The following is a 17,057-nucleotide window of genomic DNA, read 5'->3' as shown; positions in this document are numbered from 1 at the left end:
AATGAATCTATCTGTGTGATTTTCATATTTCAGCACAGAGCAAGAGCCCCTCTCTCTGCGGTCTATCTGCCAAAGTTTAGCGCTCGTGTGGGGCTGTACAGAGCAGATGCTGAAACAGTGGGAGATAAGAGGCCCTGCCAGGGCTAGCAGACCGTGAACAGCGAGAAGGGCGCGCACACACCCACCCACACACACACACACACACACACACACACACAAATATTACATTTGGTATAATGCATATCCTAATTCTACCATATTTTAGTTTAATGCTGCAGTTTTTATATTCTGTATTTTTATGATTTATAATTTACCCCTTATCATTTCTGATTTCATTTTGCATAGTGTATTTACTGAGTGACTCTTTTAATGTAAATGTCTTATATGGTTTGAGGATCCTCTGATATGGTGATATGATGGAGTGTGGATATTTGTATTGATTGAACACATGATGGCGCTATTGTCGCTTAAAGAGATTGACATTGAACAGAACTGCAGAACTCGATGCATGAGTGTGTGTGTGTGTGTGTGTGTGTGTGTGTGTGTGTGTGTGTGTGTGTACACGTTATTCTATTCAGGTGGGGACTTAAACCTGAATACACACAGACTCATGGGGACTTGTGTCACGGTTGGGACCTAATCTGAGGTTTGAAAAAATTGAAAATCTAAAAATGCAGAAAGTTTCCTGTAAGGGGTAGGTTTAGGTGTGTGTGTGTGTGTGTGTGTGAGCGAGAGAGGAATGACAAAGGGAAAGAAACTGAGTTTCTCAAACAAATGATTCATGCAATTATTCTGCACAGATCATCGGTCATTTCCTTGGATATTTACTCAACTTAAGAGGGAAATGTAATATTTATGTGTCCTCTGGAGCGTACGATCTGCCGTTTGTAGATTGTTTTGAAATATTATTACTGTAAACTCATTAAAATCTGTGTTCACCAAATACAGAAGCTTTAAATGAATTAATCAACACCAACATTATTGTCTCATCCTATCATTCACTAGTCCTCCTTTTGCTGAGGCGCCCTTGTATCTCCTGTTTTCTTCCTATACGTAAATGTTATAAATATGCATTATAACTGATATTTTATTCATGTGTCGTAAATATTTCACTACCATTTTGGATTGTGGACCATTTCAGTATATAGTTCATTTTTAATTTAGCAATCTTTTTCTTGCTTAATGGACATTACTTAATGTAGCTATCACTACTTTGTGTCATACACACTGGCATTAATCGAGTAAACAAGTTACACTGTTGCGATAGAGTTTATGGAAAATGGTTACAGTGATCCAGGGTTATTGAAAGGCCACTAATTTATTTTTTTGGCTGATATCTCTACAGTTGTAAGGGTGAATGTGTACGTTGTGTAAATTTAAAGGGATAGTGCACCTAAAAATGAAAATTCTGTCATAATTCACTCACCCTCATGTTGTTCCAAACCTGTATGCATTTCTGTCTTTTGCAGAACATAAGAAAGATATTTTAAAAAATGCTGACTTCCATTGACTTCATATAATACAGGGGTGTCCAACCCTGTTCCTGGAGATCTACCTTCCTGCAGAGTTCAGCTCCAACCCTGATCAAACACACCTGTCTTTAATTATCAAGTGCTCCTTCAGATCCTAATTAGTTGGTTCAGTTGTGTTTGATCAGGTTTGGAGCTGAACTCTGCAGGAAGGTAGATCTCCAGGAACAGGGTTGGGCACCCCTGATATAATAGAACTAAATGGGAGCCAAAACTGTTTGGTATACCAACATCCTTCAAAACATAATCTTTCATGTTCCACAGAACAAAGAAAGTCATACAGGTTTTGAACGACATGAGAGCATGAGAGCATTTTTATTTTTTGAGTGAAATCTCGCTTTAATTTTTCATTTTGCTGTAGAAGGAAATGCTGCAATAACATGTGCTATGGTCTCCCATTTAACCAAACCCAGGAAGATGGGAAAACAGTTCATTCCACTCAATGTACTGCAGAGCATCAGAGAATTAGCATTTAGCCGTTCACCCCTCAATCCACATGATCTCATAATCCTGCAACAGCTCTGTGTGAAAGAAGATTATAATCCCAATCCCATATACTGTAGAAGTGATGGGCAGGACGAGCGTGAACGTGCCGTGAGAAGGCGGCACAGTAATCACTGTAACTGAGAGCAATTGTGACAGTTATAATCATGACACTGTCATAAATCTGTCAGACATCAGACGTCCGTCTGGTTCTGAGTGATGTCCTCTGATAGCCGCTCAGCTCTGTCGGTGATATTAAAAAGACAATTTATTTCCTGATAGCTGATTATAAATTGTTTATGAGTGACTTCCTTCACAATACCAGTCACGGCATCTAGAAAACATCAAGTTTTTATGTTAAAGAGAAGCATTCCTCGGACATCAGAGTATAATAACATAAATGACGGAGCGAAAAAAAAAAGCTTTTTTAGTAAATTAATGCCATCTTTTTGTTCGGCATCAGAATAATGGGTTGCCAGTGGGTTGGCATTTGCGTTCAAGAGGCTTACATGCCATCTCTGCACAGCTCCTCTCTCTTCATTTGAAAATGTCATTTGGAAGCAGCAGGTTGTGGCCACGGCAACATCACAGAATAACATGTCTCAAATCCTATTTGACGTCATGAACGGCTCGGGATTAAACATGTTGGCCAAACGCGTTTAGTGTAACGCCGAGGGTAACAGGCCAGTGCTACGAGAGAATTGGGGCCTGGAGAGAAGAGTTGAATTTGTTGTCAAAACCTTAAAGTGAAAAGACAGGAGAGAAGCAGCATTTTGCATATATTGTGCATGTTCGTAGTATTGAGTGAGGAGTAGTATTTGTGGAGGAGGCAGGTTTAAGGTAAATTATGGTAAGTAATTGGTTTATGATTGGTTTATGAACCACATTTGGAGCAATTATCAGAAATGAAATCACATTTATGCAGCGGGTGGTGGAGCAATTAGCTCTGCGCTGTGTACGGGACACGAATGTAATGGCAAATATTCATAACCCCCTTCAAACCAAGATTATCCTCATCTCAAAACAACAAAAATGAATTGTTTGCTCTGACACTATGAGATGCAGCCTTTATTCTGCATCCCAAAAGCACAAAAAGACGCTGACATAAAAAGAGAAATTGGTCAGCTGCTGAACCCATAAAACCAAGAGGTTTTTAATTTACAAAATGAAGAAGCGATGATAAAATGTGAAAAGATTCCTGCTGTAAAAAGTGCTGTTTTAGCGTAGTCTGGTTTACATTCCAACACGGTCATAACTGTTTTTAGGCAGTTTATTATTGTTGAAGGTCAGTGTATCCATGCTAAAACCTGCAGGAAAGTGCTCAAACACACCAGTGTTAGTTTCCATGGTAAGATTTCTTGAACTCAGATAAACTTTCCTTGAAACTCTTAAAAAATTAAATATTTCTCACCTCTAAATGAATCATATGAGCCTGGTCTTATGAAAATGCATATAAATAGTATGCCAAATCAAAACGAAAACTCATGGTATTGATACGCAAAAATGGACTTGTGGATATGATACGAACGTGTTTGGCGTGCATAAAATACCCCACAACCCTAATCCTACCCATCGCGTATGCCAAAGTCCATTTTTGCGTATCAATACCATGAGATTTCATTTTTATTTGGCAGTCTACTTATTTGCACTTTCATGAGATCGGGTTGGAGCTTAAAAGCCTAATTTATGTGATTTTGTTATATTTTTCCAATAAATATTGAATAAACATACAAGAACTGGTATCAGGTTTGCACATTTACTATAAATGAACATGTCCCTTGGGAAGGACTAGCTAGTTTGGGACATATATTGGTTTTTAGCTTTATATAACTTATATTTATCATGAACTGAAGAAAAAATAGTTGTTTGTTAACTTTTTTTCAATATGTTAGGTAACAGACTTGAACTGTTTGACAAATGCACTCAGCATTATAAATGGTGTAAATGTTTAAATAAATAACATATATCCTTAATTTGATGTTATTTGCTAAATGAAAATGTATTATACTAGTATAATTTTTTGTTAAATGCAATTAGTGAATTTGAGCCGCTTAAGCAGGGCTTAAGTACATCTTTACAAGTAATTTCAAACGTACTACTATAGTTTTGAAATATGGTTACTGATGAATGTACTGAGAAGCATTTATGGTAAACTAAAATATACTTTAATGTCATTTTTATAAAAACTTGCATGTATTCATTATTATGCAATTACACATTTGTCACAAAGTTGCTATTTAAATTTGTTTTGCTTTTTAATAATTAAAAAATATATATTTTAAATAGCTCTCTACAGTTGAAATTATAATCAAGTACTTTAGTATGTGTCAGTACATCAAAATAATTGCACTTTGAAGAATGACAAAATAATGAAACAAAATGAATTTAAATATATTTTAAATGGCTTTTACTGGTCATTAAATACCAACAATTGGCTTAGCCGTTGTAGGGTGTTTTCTAAGCACACATTCTCGATTTTCATGTTCAGCTTTGTGGTGTTCTCTCGTCCCTCCAACGGATGAGTCGGCTGGAGCGAAAACCAAGCTTTTTGTGTCTGAATTGTCATCAGCATTGTTTTTCTTACTGATTAGCTGTGATTGGTTTCTGTGGGAACTCAGATGGACGTTCCTGTGCTGTGCTTTTCACAGTCAGCCTCTTGATTGCATTAGAAGTGCACATGGAAGATATTACAAATTGATAAGGACTCCATGGGAGGTCAACAAGAGATCGATGACTAATTGCGTTATGATCTTCATCTTGAAGGGCACAGAAGACGCACATACAAACGCCCATGGCTTGAAAAACAAGGACTGTCCTTCACGAGATCCTAAACCACATTACCTGTGCTCACATGTGAGAAAAATACCTTTCATTAGCTCACCGATAACAGCAGGGCAAAAGCTATACAGCATCAGTTGAAAATGGTACAAAAAAAAAAAAAAAGAACCTTGAAGTGATGCAGCCGCCTCCATTTGTCTTCATTCTGTTTGGCAGGTAATCTATTAGTTTTAATAATCCCTGCTGCCATATTGCGAGCCAAGCAGCCATGTTGCCGGGGCTTGTGCCCAGGACTTCATCCACTCTAGATAAGTCATTATGACAATATGAGCCAGTCAACCAGTAAGATGGTTCCCTTCGTCGAATGTTATCATGAAAATAAATCCAGTGGGATTATATTAAAAAGACTTAGACTGACCAACAGATCCGCCTTGTAACAAAACGTCGCCAAACAATATTTTTTTCAAAAGTCATCAAATGATGATTAATTAATTTATTTTTTTTTTGGGGGGGGGGGGGGGGGGGGGGGGGATTGAATCTGCCATGTTCTAGCAAGGCACTCGTTCTTTAAAGAAGCACACATCAAGGTTACGGTGAGGCACTTACAATGAAAGTGAATGGTGCCAATTTGTGTGGATTTTAAAGGAAGAAATGTGAGGCTTAGAATTTTATAGAAATATTGAGTCTTCTGTTCTTCTGTATTATTTGTGCTGTAAAACCGTTTAAGACATTTACGGTAATTTTGGGTTTACGGAATTTTGTCGTCATGGCAACAAAGTTTTGAATTGAATAAAAGATTAATATACAGTAATTTCACAAATATGGTTGTGATTTTATGATTTTTCACACTAAAATCATGTCAAACTAGTTCTTATGTTGATACTGTTGGATCAGTATTTAGTGCCTCACTGTACACTGAAAAAAATATTTAGAATATTTAATTTACACCGTTTTAACAAACTAATAAACCTAATGTAATGCATATTTGTGAATTAAATCGATTTCTGATTTCTGCACTAAAAAAAGTCACAGTCTGCAACTACTAGATTTCATTCAATCAATCTGAATGATTCATTTTGAAAATATTATATTAATAATAATAATAATAAATATAATATATTTTCAAAATGAATTATTCAAATGGCTAAGAATCATCTTAAATATGTTAATTCTGAAAAAAAAAAAATCTATTTACTTGAAAATAGATGTATATCTAGCTGTCGAATAAGCAATACTCACTTTAAGTGTTAAAAGTATGAGAGTGAAAGAAACTGTCACAGATGTAGTGCAGAGATAGGCGCTCGACGAAGAAGATGCAAAGAGCCAAGGTACTTTATTTAAATTCTCCAACATAAACAGTCGATCGCAGGAGACATACTTCTACATTACTAGACCTTCAATACCAGAACACAGAATGAGGGCTTAAACAGAGCAACCAAACAAGAACTAAACAAGCAACACCTGAACTGAATACTCAGTCAGTTAGTAACTATAGAAACTAAACAGGCAATGAACAGGAGAGCATGAACTAATTGTCAGGCTAGAGAACTGCTCAGAGGAAAAAACAGAAAACAAGACAAGAAAACAGAACCAAACAAACTCAGAATGTGACAGAAACTGAATTTATTATTGGATTTATTCAGTACATAAACCTGGTTATTGTGTATTTAAAACACATTCAGTTTATTAGTACTATTGCAGATTTTTTTTTCAGAAATATAGTGATGCAATTTATTTATGTGCGTATGTACGTATTTGTTAATGAATTACTATTACTAATACTACTAAGAGGAGGGACAAGCATAAATAAATATTTGTGGTTATCAACATTATGCCACAAATGTTTAACTCGTCCTAAACCCAGAATATTCATTCAAAGCAATCCATTTGTTTCCTGTGAGTCCAACTTTGCATAATTCCTCCTCTGCCTTCATCTTCAGTAATACTTCACATGACAAATCCACTTGTTACTTTTAGTTAATGGCTGCGCTGACACCTTCACTAATCACCTCGGCCCCATACGGATAGCAGCAGCGCATAAAATATCTCACCACTGTGTATCAATGTATTATTTAAAAGTGATTTATATTTAATGCCGCAGGTCACCGTGAGGTGTGCAAGCTATAGCTGCACTCTGGCAAATTCACACCTATACCACCAGGAGACTCGGTCAAAGCAATCCTGTCGCCTCTAAAAGGACATATATACGGGCCGTGTACGTGCAAACCCCAGACGTGAAATCAAATGGATTATGCAGGAGGTTGAACGTTCAGCCCCGTGGTCCTGTGGAGGGGGATTAAAATGCAGTTGATATGTATATCACCCACCAGGGATTAATGGATTAGTCCTGTCCGGCCCAAAACAACACGAATCAACAAGTCTGCCTAAACAAGGACGTGGGATTTGGTCTGGTGCAAATTTCAGTGCTGCTTTAGGCTTAAACTTGTAATGTTTGCTTCATTTTGAGGATGTTTTCCTCTTTGGTTCAATATATGTCTACAATGGGACGTTGGAAACGCCCACTGATGGTTGGTTGACAAGGTCCAGGTTCCCAACCCAGACTCTGGAGTGTGTAATCCTGTCTAACATGCATGCAAATCCTATCTTTTGCCTTACACAATAGCCAGTCTGTGTGCTACTCAGCAATAACAAAGATAACGGTTAGCGACCGGCTACGTCTCAGCCCAGAGGGGGGAAACTTAAAATAAAGTACATAATCTGCTTTTGTCAACTGTCCAGAAGCTGTTTAAAACAATGATTCCATTTGTCCACTTGTGAAGTATACAATTGCACCCGAATGAGACAATCAAACGAATGTATCATAGGGTCTTGATGATATTTTTCAACCATTGCACACAACAGTCGGGTTCAGAAAAGTAAAAACTCCATTCATTTTCTCAATAGACCTTCTTAAAAACTTTTAAAGAATTAAGAAAGAATTTGAAAGAACAATAAACCTTTGACGACAGACCTGTTGTGAGGTTGTTAATCGATGGTATGCTTTAGTTGAAGTCATCTTATTACATTATTTGAGCTTATTTTTAAAATAATTGTGTTTAACAGCACAATTCTTTGTGAAAAACAAAATCACCCAAGATGCTGTACAGAAAATTCCAGAAAATTCTTTTCCTAAGAAACACCATCAGTGATGGTCTCCCAGTGCTCTCAAAATGTGTGTATATATGCATATTTTGAAATAAGCTTAAAATATATTGTTTCTATAGATATAATCAACAACTTTAAATGAATAGTTTTATTTTTCACCATCGTTTTTAATTCAATGTCATTCGCAGTGCTTAATGGGATTGTAGATCTTTCTCTTCATTAAAGCTAGTAGATCTCGTACCTTTGAATTTGTGCGATTTTCAAATACAGTTTTGCTTTGATTCCCCTGAAGACTGGTTTGGTTTTGTTCATGACTTATAATGCTTAAACAAAGACTTCTATAAAAATATCCCGATGAATGCCTCTGAAACGGCACTGAAAACCTGGTCAGGCGCTAATGAACTCTACTGCGGTTATACAGCTTTATTTCGATAGAGAACAGGTTTAGGTTATGGCGCTGCGATGAGGCAGGGTGGATCTGCATGTCTAAGCCTCTGCACGTCTGGTTTTGTGTTGGACTTATTATACGCACACCTCGCTGATCCTCTTTCCACACGAGCGTGTGCATGCGTTTGTGAGCGCAGGCCATTTTCTCAGGAATCTCTCCCAGTTGGTGCTCAGTGGGAGACACAATGGCTCAGCTGGGGGGCTTCGGTCCAATTTGCCATTGCGTATCACCATTTCTCCCTTAACACAAACATGGCGGCCCTCCAGCTGTCCTCTTGGCACTAAGACTGAACCTGAAGTGCAGACGGCATTGCCATCCCAGCCACACTGTGCATCAATAATATAGACGTCTATTTGTTTTGGATCCACAAAGATTTTAAGCTTCTCCTTCCTTTTCTTTCTTCACTCCAGTGGGTCTTTTAAATGTGCAAGTGTGGAAATTAAATTTCTTTAGGGTTGGCGTCTCGGAGATGCTCACACACCTTGAAAATCGAATTTGATGACAATCTTTCATATCCGTTTTTTGCAAGCATTTTCTTTTGTTCAAAGCAGGCCTGTATTTTTGTGGTAGACGTTCCAGGTATTGTTGAGAAAACTCATGTATGCTTTTCCGGGATTTTACACGCATTCCCTCGGAGCTGGGAAAATCTGCGTACGATAGATGTGTCCAGACCTCATCATTAAAGAAACATTACATGTTGATATTAATATCTGGAAAATTTTGCAACTTATTCCAAAATGAACTCATAATAATCCAAATCTCATGCATCCAGCGAGGGTTTGTTTGGCGCAAGAACTGTAGAATGTTCTTTTGCTGGGCTACAGATCATCTGATATCACTTACAGTAGGTTAAGGATATTTCCCACTGAATTCAACCCAACTGGAATACAGTGTAGGAGAAGCAGGCCAGTGGAAGGTCACTGTTGTCCAGGGCTTTGTCCCTAATTGAATCTGCTGTCCCTGTAATGGTAACTTCATTTCCAAAGCCTTGTGTGATTTTTCTCTGTGAAAGGGCAGCTTGTGTGTGCCCTGCCACCACGCATAATACCGTGACAGAGACAGCGGCCGAAATATAAGCAATGAATTCAGACTTCCTGAATTGGATTAAAGTACCCATGGTGCTGAATACTAATCCTCAGCTGATCCGGAATATAATGCGAGACACGCTGTTTACATTGGAAACCGGCAAATGCCATGTTTTCCGCTCTTGAATCCAGAGCACGTAGGTGAACTTGTAGTTAATGAGCTTCTCCATAAACAACCCTTTTATGACAGCAGATTGAGCTCCAAACAGTTCAGGGTAGCACACATGTATTTGACTAATACTTATTTGCTTAACCAAACTCAAGTGGCAATTATGCATGTAATAAATAAATTTATGTAGCCAATGCACTAAAAATAATGTGGTGTAAAACTATTTTCACTTAGAAATTGGGGATAAATTATAGAATTAATACAAAGAAACGGAAGTTAATTGAATCATGTCTTCATATTTGGAAAAAAAAATAGATGTAGAAATAATTCTAGCAAATCTCACAATAACATAATCTGCAAGTAACACATTGAATTAAATGTGGAATTTTGAAATAGTATCTTCTTGTAGAATATTCTTCAATAATCCTTTTTTTTATTTACAACTTTGAAATTTTGTATTTTACAGTCTATCTGCTTTAATGACAGCAGCAAGTTTTTGTAAAACTTTATGATCATGTTCTCCATCATAGTTTGAGAACAATCCAAAAAGCATCTGCCAATCTGTACAAATTTGCATTGAAATAGTATGTAATGTTAAATATTTCTTGTTTAAACAACAATTAATGAAAATTCTAAAATCCTATTCCTCTCAATGCAAAAATGTGAGGACCATAAGTGATCAACAAGCTGCAAATCCACATTCTCCTTCAGATGTCTCAAGTTCTTAAAGCCATGTATCTTCTGCATTATGGTTTTAAGCAGTGTTAGATACTGCTGACATGTTCAGTTGGTGCTTGAGTGACAGTTGTGCTCCTCAGCAGTCCTCCAGCAGATTCGTCTGGCCCATACAAATTTTTACTTTACAATGAGATGCACCCATTCATACGTGCCCTCCCCCCATCCGAGTCCACTCTTTTCTCCAGCTACCCCCCATTCCCCTTGTCGAAGCTCTTCCTTTGTTGACACCCACCACGTATCAATGGTGCCTTTGTGCGGAGGAGAGTTCTCACTTTAGCAAATCTGATTAAAGGGACCTCAGTCTTGTCTACATGCCAGAGCTTTGATGACAGTGTCACAGCAGGAGCAAAGGAAAATTCCAGCTAACCTCCGTGTCACCATTAATCATATAATCAATCCAATTTAGCCCCACCGCAGTGTCACTTTCACAGTCTGTTTTTGCTAACTGTAAGTAAGAGGGCCTCCTTTCTTGGGAAAAACTCTTCAAGGACATGTTTTTATGAATTCAGGGGGGTTACAACTCCACAGTTGGTCCACAGTAGGTTGCTCTAAATGGTTCGTAATATAATGCCGTTAAACGACAGTACTGACGTTTGAAGGGCGTCAAAGTCCCCCCCGAGGGCCTACTGACTTCATGCTGTCCCCTGTGACTTTTTAAAAAATAATATTCTGGGTTAAATGCAACTCAACCTCTAGCAACAGTGTCTGTGGTACGCTAGTAATGCACTTACATGGTTTAAAAGCAGAAATGTGAAGCCAGTATTTTTATTTTAAAGCACTTAAATTAATGATTCAGTACATTTTTTATCTATAACTCGTTTAAATTGTTCTTTTCAAGCTGGAAGTACTTTCTTTATGGATGAACATCTGATTATGCATTACCAACGAATGCACTGATATTAACATTCTTGCTGATATCAATAAGCATATCATTATTTCACGTTATGGACTGTATTAAAATTCTATTTTGCGTAAATACATTTAAAAAAAAACTAAAACCACTCATTCCAAATGCTTGAAATTATTTAAAATAAAACAACATTAGAATGTAGAGTATGAAAATGTATATTCATTTTAAGATTTGCTAAAGATTTAACAATATTTGTAAATAAATAACTTAAAGTAAGTGCTAGATGACAACAAAGGTAATCAAAAATTCTGGAAATTAGCATTTACACCTTAATAAATGATGTTGACTGATATAATAAAAAAGTTGGAAGTTAACTAATATGTTACTAAAATATTGTGCATCCATACTGTAATTTCGAAACATGTGCCGATTGTGCGATCACTCCATAATATTCCAATGTAAGTGTTTTCAAACTAAGGAATTAATTATTATATTTTTGGAACATTACTCTGACATTTTGTCTATAGAATTTAACATTAACCTGAAACATTCCTTTTAGGGAGTTCTAGGGTTGACACAAACATCTATATCTTCAGTGGCATAACTCCATGTATTTTTCCTCTGGTGGGGTCTGAGGCTTACCACAATACCGCTACAATAGATGCCACTAAATCCAGTATTTCAAACATCACATGTCTTCCCCATCTTGTACACCCACTGATTTCCCCCCCTCACACTTTTCGGTTTTGAAATTTCTCTCGGCTGTGGTCAGAATAGAATAGCATAGTTCTATTTTGCGGTATCGAGTCTGTACATGGCATGCAAATTTTCTGGTATAAATAACCAAGTGGCCTATTACATTCGGCAAAAAGTACATTGCACTAGGATCTGTCTCCCACAATGCAATGCATTTGATGATGCAACGACACAATTATGCAAGCAAAAATCCGGTTTCTTTATTCATGGCCATTTAATAGTAACTCTAATGAATGTGAATTTTACCGTTGTGGCAACAATGTAACCTATATTTATTAATCCATAATGCACACTGTCTTATTTTAATAGTAGGTAGTACAGTGTATATTCGGTGTAGTAAAAGGCAGGCTAATATTCCATTCTGATCCTATCTCCCGCTCCTTCGCTCTCCCTCCTTTGTTCTCGGCGACACACACAGTTCATGTAATTGGGTGTTATAGCCAGACGCAGCTTGTGGACAATAGGAATTCATTTGCAGTCAGTTTATTTGTTGCAATCACGCACCTGGTCCTTCAAAGCAAGTTCATATCTGAATACATGTACTCAACCTTGTGTGATCAGCCGCCCGAACAGACACACTTCGTCTGCCAGAAACTAATCTCAGGGCACATCTGTCCCATCGCTTTGAAGACAGCAGTGGCAGTTTCGGGGTGGTAGAAAGCACAGCTGCTGTTCGGGTGGTCATCCCTGATGGGATTGAAGTACACTTTCTCCTGACGCCTTAAAAGTAAGCAAACAAACAAACAGACCGATAATCTGAATTGACTAGTCCAATTAAGACAAATAAGGCCAAGTGCTAAACTGATCGTTGCCACGTTGTTCTTTAAATGCGACAATTCAAATAATTGGTTTTGATTAGTTCGAGAATAAGATTAGGTAATATGTACACTGACTTCTCTGGAGATTTGACTGCCCTTGTTCCCTGTCATTTTTTTAAAGGTTAACTGCGTCTATAATCATTTTAAATCTACCTACTGCCACCTGCTTCCGTGTCAGCGCGGTAGACACGTTAATTGACTTTAATGTACTTCGAAGCATGTCAGGGCCGTCATCATTGCATCAACTCAAACATTTTAATTCGTGACTTCAGGTGCGTTGATATTTTCAGCCTGCATGAATGCACGTCACTTCTCTGAGAGGTCGAACGGCATTAAACAGACTCACAAATGGCATGTAAATCCATCTCTGAGAGCTCAGACGTCTTGCACAATGTATATATCATTCACCACTCACATAAAAAAGTTCATTTGTCTTATGAAAGCTGTGACTCAGCAGTTGCTCGGGCCGTTCCACGAATCCCATTTTAAATCGGGTGATTAAAATGCAGTATTCCGTGCAACAGCCTCAAATGGAAGACAAGTTGAAAAGAACAGAGGGTCAATACTCTCCAAAACTGATCTGTCATCCTCTCCAGCTCCTGAAGTCCACCTCCTTCTTCCTGTTGCTATAGCAACCATTCAGCAAGGACAGGGGCATTGTAAAACACGGCCCTCGAAGAACAATCAATCATCGCATTCCTCTCTCATGCTTCTTAATTGCATTTTGGATCATCCTCAAAAACATTTAACCCTGGGTTAGGGTCGACTCTACTAATTTGTGCCACTGATTCATTTTAACACCGTCTTTGCTGTATACCAGTGCCCTCTAAAATGCCCAACGTTCTTGATTATATTTTAGTGGAATTTCACTGCAATTTTATAATGACCCGAACTACATTGCGTACATGAATCTAGAGTGGACAGATGCATAATGCAATGCAAAGGTGGGCCTCATCATCAGATGCACAGGGAATTCTGCGCTTCAAAACCTAGTGAGCTGCCTATGGAGGCAGCATTTTAAAACCCAAAGTATCCACTTTTTCCTGAATGTGGAAGTCTTGCCTTACTCTTACCGGAAAACTGTTTTACATTTCCATTCTCTGGTGCTTGTTGTCAATGCATATTTCCCTAGCTGGTAACGTAAAACCTATGAAAATAGCTAAAAAAAAAGAAAGCTTATGTTTCATAGAGCTGACACTTTACATTTTTGCAATGATCGTCTTTTGGCAGTGCCTTGCCTGTCAAAGTTTATTGAGTGGGTAGATGACATATAGCGGCCCGAGGTTAACTACATAGATAACAGGTGGGCGTTTATTTCCTACATATAGCTCTGAATCGCTGTGAAGTTGTGGAGGGCTTTTTGTCCACAAAATGATAAGAGCACTCATATTCCTTCTTTGGGGAGTATTTTAACAAGTTCTGCAAGCAATGATCATTTTCTCTCATCAGTCGTTGGCATAGAATGCAATGCATACGACATGGAGATTCTTTTTGGAATTTATTTCCAGGAATTCCTTCAATTTCTTAATATTGTTGTGGCTGCCATCAACAACATAGCTTGACCCTCAGCTCAATTTTATTCTTAGTATTATTTGAAAATTTTTGTCTTGTTAATTCAGTCTCTATTTTTTACTCAGTAACATTTGTTCCTGCGGAGATCAGAAGGACAACAGTTCAATGGAAGTTAGAAACCATCATGGCGAAGTTCATTGGTCGAATACTTAATTTTTTACAAGTACGCTAGGATATGCGTATGATGCGTGTGATTCAAATTTTAGGCCATACGTTCAAAAATGTAAGTATACTATACATCCTGACAGGAAGACTATCTCTTAACTATGGAGCCCTGCACATGAAAAAAGGGAAAAAGGGGAAAGAGATAAATAGACAGACAGACAGACAGACAGACAGATGTAGAATCTGAAAATCAATTGAAAGTAACAATTACATTTTCTAAATTTTGTTTGTATTTTTGTGCTTATTAGGGAATCACAACATTAGCAACATGCTAATGTAAAACTCTATTTAGATCACTAATCAAATCTTCCATGTTGAGTGCTATTTGTGTAGCTGTCTAATATATATATATATATATATATATAGAGAGAGAGAGAGAGAGAGATAGAGAGAGAGTTTTCTAAATGAGTCACATATGAGGTTCCATGAGGTTTAGGATGCTGCCTGTAAGTGCTGCCCAAAGGTTTTGGAACAGAGCCTATATGCAGCATTCATATATCACAGCATACTGTATTATAGACCATTCTTGCAACTGCCGGAAAGCAAACTAAGGCAGAAGCGGATGCTATTAATATCTCTGCTGAAGGCGAGGATAGGAGCACAAATGGAAGGTGGGGGAGGGACAAGGGTCATTGGCATGACTTCATCGAAAGGGAGTATCGGGTCCATCTCTGTCTGGATGACTCAGGTGGCAAATGTCAGTTGCAGCTTGGATGGAAAGAATAAGGAACAAGAGAAATGAGGAGGAAAAATGCAGTGGGCGGAGGAGGGAAACTCAAAGGGATGTGGTGCAGATTTTCTCAGGGTTTTCCACCGATGTCCTGAGGGCCACTTCACTTTCTCAAAGTCGATACGATTTGAGCAGGGTGGTCTCCTCAGCAGGTCCCTGAGACCTGGTGTGCCTATTAGGCCTCTGAAAAGAACCCTCTGTGCTTTCCACAGGCCTATATCTTTACTGTATATTGACGTCAAGGATAATGTATGAGCTTCCAGCTGGTTCTTTATTCCTGCTTCTCTTTGCCTCTCTCCTCTGATTTACAATCTGGCTTTGCTGGCAGGAACACCATTGGGGGGTCCCGAACCGCCGCAATCCCATCGGCAAACAGAGGGACTCTAATCTGTGCTTTGTGCTTTCCAAAATTTGACTGAGCTGTAGTGTGGAAAGAAAGTCTTTATCTGGCCCCTGGAAGCCCCTCTGCTAGCACTTAAAAGTCCATACTGGGGGATGTCGCCCTTCTAAGGTGAAAGTCACTCAGTCATTCAGGCGGGCAGTGAAAGGCTGCAGCGTTTCACTAGGTGTTTAAGTCAAAGTGCCCTATAAATATAAATGACAGGCATTAAATGTGCCTTTAAAGGCTGGTCTCAGGTCAGCTCCCCCAGTGCCCTGAAGACTCAAACATTGCCGGTTTAGGTGAGCTTGACGTTCACACTAATAGTCTGAGGAGTGTTTGACGAAAGGTTGAGACCTCACGTGGGGAATGCACAGGCTGAGCTTCATAAAAGAACGTTATTGGTGTTTTCTGAAATATTATGGAATGCCTTGTCATGCGAAATCAAAATGTATGCTGTTTGTGTTCTTCATACACATTCCTGGTCTTATTGTTATGATTCTGTGGTGCATGCAATTCACCACAAAATCTAAAGAGAAAAAAAAAGTTTGTCTTTGTATTCTTTCATCAAAATGAAGGCTCCGCCTCTCAAACTACTTTCCTTTATAGATGATGTCATCAAGGCTGTGTGGGCAGGGAAAATAATGTTAAACAATAGCTATATTATTATTACCAAAAAAGCTATTTACAAATTATGTGTGACTAGTGTTGTAATTTAGTGAAAGTGAAGTGACATGTGGCCGAGTCCCATACTTGGAATTTGTGCTCTGCATTTAACTCATCCAAGTGCACACACATCGTGAACACACACTCGGAGCAATGGGCAGCCAATACTGCAGCGCCCAGGGAGCAGTTGGGGGGTTCGGTGCCTTGCTCAAGGGTCTCACCTCAGTTGTAGTATTGAAGGTGGAGAGAGCGCTGGTTATTCACTCCCTCCACTGACAATTCCTGCCAGACCTGAGATTCAAACCCACGACCTATGGGTTACAAGTCTGATTAATCCCACCTAACATTAACGTTTTTAACCCAACCCTAGCTCCATCCCTGCTTTAACTGTGTTAAATATTTTTCTGTCATGATGACTCTCGGAGGGATTGGCATGGTAATTTACATGACAATGTTAATGTATTTGGTCTTAAATCTGCTATGCTGCTGCTGCTGTGGCAGAGCAAGTACCGAGACGTGCTACTGCCAATACATCCACAACATGCTGCTGTGAGCATGTAAGAAATACTGCTGCTGCAAATATAACATACATGAAAAAACCCCCCACAAAGCAGGAGACATGGAAGGGACAATACAAGCCAAAACAAAAACAAAATACCCCCCAACAAGCAGATCTATCACCAAGACATATGTACTGCTGCTGCTCCGAAGAGCCATGTGAACCGCATGTATTACTATCTATGTGTGCCTGGGCTACCACGCCAACCGGCTTAACGCTAGTGGCCTATGACTATGTGTGCCTGGGCTACCACACCGTCTGGCTTAATGCTAATGGCCTATGGCTAT

Source organism: Barbus barbus (assembly GCF_936440315.1).
Source record: "Barbus barbus genome assembly, chromosome: 15".
In the NCBI taxonomy this organism is placed as follows: Eukaryota; Metazoa; Chordata; class Actinopteri; order Cypriniformes; family Cyprinidae; genus Barbus; species Barbus barbus.
The sequence above is the reverse complement of the archived record's forward strand: the minus strand, read 5'-3'. Positions refer to the sequence as shown.